Source organism: Rhinopithecus bieti, unplaced genomic scaffold, assembly GCF_001698545.2.
Source record: "Rhinopithecus bieti isolate Rb0 unplaced genomic scaffold, ASM169854v2 scaffold_41145, whole genome shotgun sequence".
NCBI lineage: Eukaryota > Metazoa > Chordata > Mammalia > Primates > Cercopithecidae > Rhinopithecus > Rhinopithecus bieti.
Window position 1 is genome coordinate 1,585,645 of NW_016817055.1, and position 10,197 is coordinate 1,595,841.

The following is a 10,197-nucleotide window of genomic DNA, read 5'->3' on the forward strand; positions in this document are numbered from 1 at the left end:
TGGAGGAGGGAAGGAAGGAAGGAAGGAAGGAAGGAAGGAAGGAAGGAAGGAAGGAAGGAAGGAGGGAGGGAAGGGTGTTATTCTTTTAAATTAGTGACCAAAAGAAAACGACATGATCAGTGTTCTTTTAATAACTCACACCTGAGAATCAAATTCATTAACAGTCAACTTGTGCAGACCATGGCAAGTTTCACCCCAGCCTTAGGGAGTTTATTTTTAAATGCATGCCTTGTGCATAATTTTTCCTCGAATATATATTTCACAAGTACTTCCCACACCTTCCCTGATGAGAGAAGGCAATTAAGACTACACAATGGCATGATTTACAAAAAGCAATTTATGAAAGGTAGCCTCACTAATGTTTTGCTTCCGGGCTTTTCGATAGGCTGTTCTTCTTGCCTGGAATACTTGTTCCTTCTCCACATTCAGTTCTCTTTGCCTAACTAATAGCTACTTCTAAGTGAGGCATCAGCATTGACCTCATCATGTTCTTCAGAAACCCTTAATTCGTTCCTCAGTCCTGGATTCGGTGACCTTCCATGCTCTCCCAAAGCATCCTGACTTCACCCCTACACCAGCCCCACCATTCTGTATTATCACTTTCCATTGGTTTATTTATATTCCCCAGGAGCAGGCCATGAGGCCCGTGCTAACATAATAATATTCATTATGTATGTACTTCCAATACCTAGCAAAATGCCTGGAATTTTGGATGTTAATAAGTACTATTGAATGAGTATCATGTATCATTGCTAATATTTTTAAAAACATATCTACACTAATTTAACAAACATTTTCTCCCCACAACTATAGGATATAAAATACAAATTGAAGTATACTGGTTCTTGATTATCTGGCGATCTGACCTCAAGAAAAACATTTAGCTTCTCCAGAGGGTCTTCATTTATAAAATAAAAATGTTGAAGTAATTAGTATCTAAGATCCATTTACAGCTCTGAAGTGCCAATCTTAAATTTTACTTCAAGTAGATGAAGATGAAGAAAACTAGCATAATGAAGGAAGGTATTGTGTAAATTGGATCTGTTCTGAGCTTCCTGATGAAATTCTCTCCAATTTCAAAGGAAAAGGCGATAGTTGACTTCAAAAAACTGTTCATAGTTTATCATTGAAAATATTGCACTGGTTTAGCTCTTATTTTAAATGTCATAAATTAATAGGCCTAGAGAGAGCTAATGACATATTCAGAAATCAACCTTTGCAGATGTTTTGGTTGAAAAAGTATTTAATAAGCATGAAACTCTGGTTGGCTCCTTAATAATGTTATTATTAACTATTTTGTCAACATCTGTTAAATGCTGACTATGTGCCAGATGTGGTTGAGCCTGGAGCTAGGGTGGTAATGTCACTTTTGGGGAAGAGGCCATTTCAGAATTATGAAACCAACATTTTACCACATTTGAGTCATTTGCAATGTGTACTCTCTCACAGCTACCAAAATACTCCTGTGGAAAGAGGGTAACATTGCTTTTTCAAAGTTTATACAATCTTTTAGACATAACCAAGGCAAGAAAAATCTCATCCTTGTTAATTAACTAGCAGTGAACATAAGAAATCAGAACATTTAATAAACATTTAAAATGACAAAACAGAAAAATCCTTGAAGGAATATGTTTAAGAAAAAATACCCAGATATATGGTCATGATTTGTAATCTCACTTTTAACAAATATATCCAACACCAGTAAATACTCTTCTTTAGTTTTGCTTTGCGCTTTTCTAAGGAGTTTTATGGCCATTAGCTCATGCAACACTCAAGTGGAATAGCTGTTAGAGGGCCTTACTGACATTCCCTTAGGCTAATGTCTCTGACGCTACCCAGTAAGTATTTCCCTTCTTCTTAGGTTTTCCAGCCAGCATTTGAAAACCCTGTCTATGACACAGAGCCTGCAAGAAAAGGAATGTGACCACACCCTCTTTGAATGAAACAAGTAATAAGCGGACCTTCTTATTTTAAATAGCACAAGCAAACATAACATATATTTTTAATTTAAATAGCACGAGCAAACATAACATATATTTTAAAATGTTTATTACAAAGGGCATGATTACCACTTTGAGGTCTGATCTATCTCGTTTTCCTTACAAAAGACGAAAATAAATTATGAAAGTCCTACTATTTTGAAACAGTTCCCTGCAGCCCACTCTTATCACTTTTGTTCTTGCCCCAAAAGCAGCCCTCATCATGATTTCTCTGTAAAACACACACAGCTCTTGGGAAGAAATATTTCAAGGGGAAGAAAAGGAAAACACATTCTTTAAAGGCTACCAAAGGAAAAGCACATTCTTTCCTTCTTTCTTACGGTAACTTACCAAGAGTACAATGAGCCAGTATTAAGCAAACTTATCATATTTTTACTTGTATTTGTTAACTAAGAAGAACAAAAACATTGTAATTTGCGATTCCTAAAATATAAATATCCAGTGTAATTCTACAGAAAGATTTATGAATGACTTATCATGCTAAATGCAACTAACCATAAATCCTGTAGAAGCAGTAACATTTAACATAGTGGTGAGAAAAGTTTTCAAAACAACCAAAACTAACTAAAAGGAAAACCAAGGCTTACCTTTATCTCTACCTTCTTGCAAAGAACTAAGGGGAAATTCTTCTCTGAAGATTTCACACTAGCGGTGGAGACTTGGGCTCCTGATTTTATAGGCTTTGAAAGGAAGCCACACCTAGCAACCAGAAGTTAGTAATTGGCTGCCTTCTGTTTGAAGTACGTGGCTCAGCTATGTCCAAAAACAAAGTGAAACAAGTCTTGCAAAACTACTCACTAAACCAACTCAACTGGCATTACAAAGGAAAAGAAATGGAAGGACTGATTTTTCCCCTCCTCTGTATTTTGCACTTTTATTTCCAGATGGTATATTTATTTTGCACTTTTATTTTCAGAGTATACATCTGCCCCAATCCTAATGCCACTGATTAGCACACTTTAGTAGTTAAATAGGTTGTAGACTGAAAAAAGTATGTGACCTTCAAAACTAAACAAACTTTTACATTTGAATTCCACCTCCACTTACTATTCTGTAACTTTAGGGACATATTTAATTTTCTGAACCTGTTTTACTTTTGTTTTGTTGTCTTTTTTTCCCTCCCTTTTAGTGGAGAATGGGTTCTCATTATATTGCCCAGGCAGGTCTCAAACTCCTGGGCTCAAGCTATCCTTCTGCCTCTGCCTCCCTAAGAGTTGGAATTACAGGTGTGAGCCACCATGCCTAGCTGTTTTTATTTTTGTATATAGGAGCATTATCTAAGTTGTCTACCCACTAGAATTCTTGTGACAATGGAGAAATAACATATATTTGTAAATTTTAACATTACACAGTGCCGAATGACTTTTTTTTTTTTTTTTTTTTTTTTTTGAGAAGGAGTCTCGCTCTGTCACCCAGGCTGAAGTGCAGTGGCCAGATCTCAGCTCACTGCAAACTCCGCCTCCCGGGTTTACGCCATTCTCCTGCCTCAGCCTCCCGAGTAGCTGGGACTACAGGCGCCCGCCACCTCGCCCGGCTAGTTTTTTGTATTTTTTTTAGTAGAGATGGGGTTTCACCGTGTTAGCCAGGATGGTCTCGATCTCCTGACCTCGTGATCTGCCCGCCTCGGCCTCCCAAAGTGCTGGGATTACAGGCTTGAGCCACCGCGCCCGGCCTTTAAAGAGAGTTGGCATAGAAGACACTCTCACCTTGACCAACCGAGGTCCCACTGGGATTCGAACCCAGGATCTCCTGTTTACTAGACAGGCGCTTTAACCAACTAAGCCACGGAGCCTGTATGACTTTCTATTTATATTCTTCTTGCCTTCAAAAACAAAAGACTTTTGTTCCTAGATAAAGCTTTTTATTATAAGAAATATAGAAGTAATAAAGTTCCAGATTGGCTCAAAATTTTGAGCAAAGGTAATGCCAAAAATTTGATCATTATGAAGTTCAATAAAAGCATTGACATTAAAAGGCCTATCTACATTAATTCTTTTAAATAGAGTCAGTTACATAGAACTGTATATATAAATTATAATATAGATCAGTTATGCATAAATTCTGATACGAATAGATCTTTGACATTGTAAACTGGTTGAGCAACAAAACAAGGAACTAGACCTATGAAATGAAAAGATTATTGGAGCAGCAACTATTACAGAACACATTCCATAAGAAATTTCCCACCTGATGGAAGGAAAATTGGTTCTGGTAACTTTCATAGTGGCTCATTTTCATTCTTCGTGAAACCCTACAAAATATTATACGATGTTTCCATTAAAGTGCACAAGTGTAAACTCTCACAGCATTATGGCTCAATTTATGCTGCATTTAGTGGTTTGTTATTTTCCTCTTTTCCTCATAGATATCTCAGGTAAAATACATGAAGTTCAGGAAGTTAATGAAAATAGTTTCTAAAGATCGGCAGTATTTTATAAGACAGTCTAAGTTCTCAAGGCCAATATCAATGAAGTCAACATATCCTGAAGTAGGACGATCATCTAATCTAAATATTTCAGAAAATGTCAATATATGTTTTTACTATCATATGTGTAAGTTGAAAAATAATTAGTTATCTGCTAACAAGTTAACTGATATTGCACATTGATCTTGACAAATGTAGACTAACTTTCTAATACCATATTTATGTCATCAGGTGAGAAGGAATAAGATAATTATACAAAATCTGCTTTTCTTTTTGTCTTTAATTTGCATTTGTATTCCTAACTCTGGTAATGGAACTATTGGAACATTCCTGTACAGTGACGCTCTGTACAATGAAGAAAAAAGTTCACTTACTTTTTATAAAATATAACAACCTAGAAAACATATATAGTCTCATTTTGTTTTGTTGCTGCTATTACCAGTGCCATAAACTGTACGGAATTATTTTATATATTTGGATTTATAATACATAGACAAACCTAAAATATCAACAATAAACATGGTCATTGTAGCAGAATTAAGAAAAAACTGAAAAGAATGTTTTTCCAAAATTAACTTCCAGCTGTAACACTAAAGGCAAGTGAAACTCCTAAACATAAAACAAAAGAAAGCCACTAATCATCTAGGTATATTGCTGTGAAAATCTGTCAGAATCTTTTCTTCACACAATAATAATGTCGAGTAGATTTATGGAAATAAAAGAACAAGTAAAATATGTTATCATTAACAGTTAGGGGATAATCATGGGTTAAATGTTTTTTTGTGGGTGAAATGCCACATACTCCAGAGAAATGACTCACCACTCTTGCTGTTTCTACAAGATGATGATTCATCGGCTCCGCTTACTTTACAAACAGAGAAAATAAAGAAAGAGAAGGAAAGAAAAAAGACAGTTAAAATCAATCACTATATGTTACATTTTTCACAGCATGTTTATTTTCACTCATTTGGTTTAGAATCTGATAGTGAAGAGGAAACGAAACAAAACAAGGAGAGGAAATATGGAGTCTCTCACATACATCTCATTGTGCATAAGACTCTTGCAAAATATCTGATCTTAGTAAGCTGTCCCCTCATCCTTTACGTTCAACTCTATCTAAGCATTACTTGTTATATGGAAGAAAGGGTGTATTCTGAATGATCAAGAACAGCATTTCACTGAAATTCCAAAATCTCCCCACAGCTTCCTCATACCCCTATCCACAGCCAGTGAAAATCATTATTTTAGTGTGTATTTCTCATGTGTCCCCAGGTCAAAGCATTTTGAGAACTAGTGATATAAATGTTTTTCCCTTTGCCTCTTAACATGGCAAATAATTATCCCACACACACTGAGTTATTGGGATTCTTCTTATTATTATTCCTCAGTTATTCACATGAATTAAAGACAGAATTTTTTTCAAATTTTACTCTTTCAGGTTAATGAAGTAGTCACGTGGGTAGCTAAAGCCAAAGGGAGGTACCTTTGTTGGACTTCACTTAGGGAAAAAGATCTTACCTCCCTGCCTCTCTATATTTCCTTTTGTGGGTGGAATATCTTAGAGAAGATAAAAACTCAAATTCAGTGATGGTTTAGTATCTATCACTGTGTGACTTAGGAAAAGTCAGCCAATGACTTGGTGATTCAACTATTATACTTCCAACATCAGGATCATGCTAGGATTAGTAATTTGTATTTCACAAGTCTTTTTCTATTTCCCTGAATATAGTATCCATATCCCTCTCTATATTATTCTAAAGTAAGAGAATAAGACCTTGTCACATTCACTATAATGACAAATTTTACTTCAATACATTTTCAAGAAGTTTTACAGAAGGAAAATTAAGATATGTGTTAAGGTCAAAAGGTCAAACTTTCTAGGTTCCAGCTGTTTTAAAATAGTCTGGCAGTTACTTACAAAGATAAACACAGTCTTACAATGCAATCCAGCAATTGTGCTCATAGATATTTACCTAAATGAGTTAGGAAATCATGTTTACACAAAAACCTGCACATGTATGCTTACAGCAATTTATTCATAATTACCAAAAATTGGAAGCAGCTGAGATATTTCTGAAGCGGTGAATGAATACATAGACTACAGTACATTTATATAATGGAATATTACTCAATGATAGAAAGAAATGCTTTTAAACCAGGAAAAGAAATGAAGGAATCATAAATGAGTATCGCTAAGAAAAGGAAGCCAGTATGAAAAGGCTATGTCTGTTTCATTCCAGTAAGATGCATTCCAGAGAAGGTAAACTATAGAGAAAGTAAAAAGATCAATGGTTGCCAGAAGTTGGTGGCAGAGAGGAGTAATAAATAAGAGATTTTTAGGGAAGTGGGCTGGGTGTGGTGGCTCACACCTTTAATCCCAGCACTTTGCGAGGCTGAGGCGGGCGGATCATCAGGTCAGGAGTTCAAGACCAGACTGACCAACATGGTGAAACCCCGTCTACTAAAAACACACACAAAAAATTAGGTGGGCCTGATGGTGCACGCCTGTAGTCCCAGCTACTCAGGAGGTTGAGGCAGGAGAATCACTTGAACCCAGGAGGCAGAGGTTACAGTGAACCAAGATTGTGCCACTGTATTCCAGCCTGGGCAACAGAGCGAGACTACGTCTCAGAAAATAAAAGAGATTTTAGGGAAGTGAAACTATTCTGTATAATACTCTAATGGTGTTTGCATTTGGCAAAACTCATAAAAATGTATAACATGAAGAGTAAGCCCTAATGTAAACTATGGCAATTAGCTAATAATAATGTATTCACCAATATAACAAATGGACCACAATATTCCAAGATATTAGTAATAGGGGAAACTAAGAGCAGGTGGAAATTGAGTATATGAGAATTCTCTGTACTTTCTGCTCAATTTTCTGTAAACCTAAAATTTCTCTAAAACTAGAGTCTATTAATGAAAAGAAGAAAGTTCATTTGATTATATACTTTCTGAGATATACTAGTACCATATAATTTCTAATACAATAATTCAAAAATTATGTAATCAGAACACAAAAAATACAGCAAGTCTTCACATAATCATTGACAACTCCATGGATTTATGACATGAACCAAAGATTCATATCCTTCAATTTAATAATTTTTTTTTCAATTTCTATTTTAACTCAATAGGTTTAAAAAGTGATTTAAAACAATTATTTAAACTGGAATAGTTAAACAAAAGCTGGATCCTTATACTATATTAAAAAATAAAAAACATGGATCTGGATGGATCTAGAATTAAAATGGGAGTAAATATATAAAACAAACTATAAACTTTACAAGATATTCTGTAAATATCTTGTAGCTAAATTTGTAATGAAAGGTTTCCAGACCAAGCCACAATAAATGTTTGCTTTGCATTGGTTGCAGTGGATTTTGGTTAACTTTATTAAAATAGATAATTATCCAATAGAAAAATGACATTTTCTTTCAAAGAGAAACTTGATAAATCCTAAATCTCATTTTCTCATTTACAAGTCGAATATGATTATACTTTGTTAAAAGTAACTTGCAAAAGATCACTATTCAGGAACATCTATTCTGGGAATAATATATATAATCTCTGTGTTGGGAGACTCTAATCTGTGGCTGAAAGCCTGCTATTATAAAAGAAGTGAGAAGTGTTTTGAATATAGGCAAATAAAAATCCTCAAGTGGAAAAAATAAGCAAAATCAGTAGATTCTTACAACAACTTCAAATTTCTTTATATGCACTAACAAAGTGTTACTATCTACATTGTACCAGAAGCTCTTATAAATTGTAAAGCAAGCAACCCAAACAACAGCAAAAATGGATGAAACCTGAGTACAGTCAAATGCCTCCGAGTCAGCAGATACGCAAATCCACATTGCCAAATAAACAGCAAAAGTTGTTCACATTTACAGTGGTGAGGGAAATAGTGTTTAAAGAAATGATCGGATATGGATATATACCCATCAGGCTGGTGATGACCTCGAATTTTCTGTAACACCTTTACCAGCAATAATGGTAAATACTATTAGAAAAGGATAGACTCATATATTGCTAGTGCTTGTTTGCTTGTTGGTTTGAGAGTCATTTGGCAGCAACTATTAAAATAAAAAACACACAGAAGAAGATAATTAAGAGGGGCAGAAAGCAAGCCAAGAGAATGTCATCCTGATGAAGCAACTGTAGGCGAAAGTGTCAGGAAGAAAGTTGTGAAAAACATTGCCAAAGGATACAAAATGGTCATTTAGATAGAGGCTCTAAAAGGAAGTCATTTAGAAATGGCTCTAGTACTTGGAAATTAAGAAAGAGGTAGTGGTATTAAGGATAAAGGGTTTTGGAAACACAGTGGAGAGAAATTGGTTTGAGAAGACCATAGGAGCTGAGGATATGGAGTTAAGTGTAAGCAACTCTTAGACATACACGCTTTCACTAAATGGTGGAAACCCAAAAGACAGTAACAAGATAATAATTGTGAGGTAGCATTGGGAAGTCTGAACATGTTTTCAGGTAGACCATAAGGAGCTATAGAAGAAGAGTGAAGTCACAGGAAAACGAACGAACAACAACAACAACAACCAAACAGAATAGTTGATGGAATAAGCTTCCAGAATATTTGGGAGAATAAGTAAACCAGTACAAAGGAAGAGTTACTAGCCTTTGAGATGAGGGCCATTCCTTTCACTCAGGATCTCCTCATATCTTCCTTTCCTGGTTGGAGATTTGATAGGAGGAAAGAGATGAACCCTAGTCCTCTGGTGGGGCAAATATAGTAATGGTGAGGGGCAGAGACTAAGAAACAGCACTGGCAAGAATTTTCAAAGGGAAGATGATGTGAAGACATAGGGAGAAGACAGTTATCCACAGCCAAGGAGAGAGGCCTGGGGCAGATACTTCCCTCATGGCCTCAAAAGGAACCGACCCTGCTAACGTCCTGATAATGGGCTCGTAGCTTCCAGAATTGTGAGGAAATAAATTTCTGTTAAGCCACCTGGTCTGTGTAGAGTTGGGTCTAGACACTTGTATAGTCTTAAGGGGGGCAATGGATGGGCCAGAATGTCTCTTTCGTGAAGTAGCAGTGCACCTACAAATCTAAAGATCACCATAAAGTCCCTTGATGTGCACCTCCAAGAACATGCAGAATTGGTTATGGTTGAAGTGAAAAGACACCTTTTTTGCACTATTTTGGACAGTAAGTGCACAGTAGAATAACCCTTTGGCTGATTTTTGTTCTTGATGTCTTGAAGTATTGATTATTATAAAGAATTTTGCAAGTAGTTGCCTAGGCTGGTCCAAGTATATTGGTGTTTACAACTAACTGAACACAATCAGTTACAGATTTCTTTGTTCCTTCTCCACTCCGACTGCTTTACTTGACTAGCCTAAAATAAATAAAATAAAATAAAATAAGACTTTGCCAAGAATATTTGGTTATCTCTGATTTTGACAAGGCCCCAAAGCAACCTATTTCACTTTAATGCCGTAAGACAGATGTAACCATAGTTTAAAGGTAACAATGCTTAAATTTTGCAACAATACATCTTTTTTTTTCTACATGCATAATGATAGTAAGGGATATAAGACAAATTTTAATAACCAAATAATTTAAAATAAAATATCTTGCAATGTCGTAATTGCACGGAAATATTAAAAGTGACACTTGTGTAGCTACTTAGTATACAAAAATCATTCTCTTAACTTTTCAAGTATTTGTATTTTTTATATATCTATACAATTATGGAAGGCCACAAAACTGCCATAAAAAAGGGTAAAAATATAACATAAGAAGGGGGA

The 10,197-nt window shown here is 35.4% G+C and overlaps 1 protein-coding gene and 1 non-coding gene across 2 annotated transcripts in view; both read right to left on the bottom strand.

Moving 5' to 3' along the window:
* Positions 1-2,781, bottom strand: part of ANXA1 (annexin A1) — a 20,090-nt gene extending 17,309 nt beyond the window's left edge. The window contains exon 1 of the mRNA XM_017855783.1: positions 2,588-2,781. The gene's annotated coding sequence lies outside the window, so the exon portion shown is untranslated. The remainder of the gene's footprint in view (positions 1-2,587) is intronic.
* A 937-nt stretch (positions 2,782-3,718) lies between these two features.
* TRNAT-AGU (transfer RNA threonine (anticodon AGU)) lies at positions 3,719-3,792 on the bottom strand. Its single transcript has one exon. It is a non-coding gene; the product is annotated as a tRNA-Thr (tRNA).
* Positions 3,793-10,197: the final 6,405 nt, after the last annotated feature.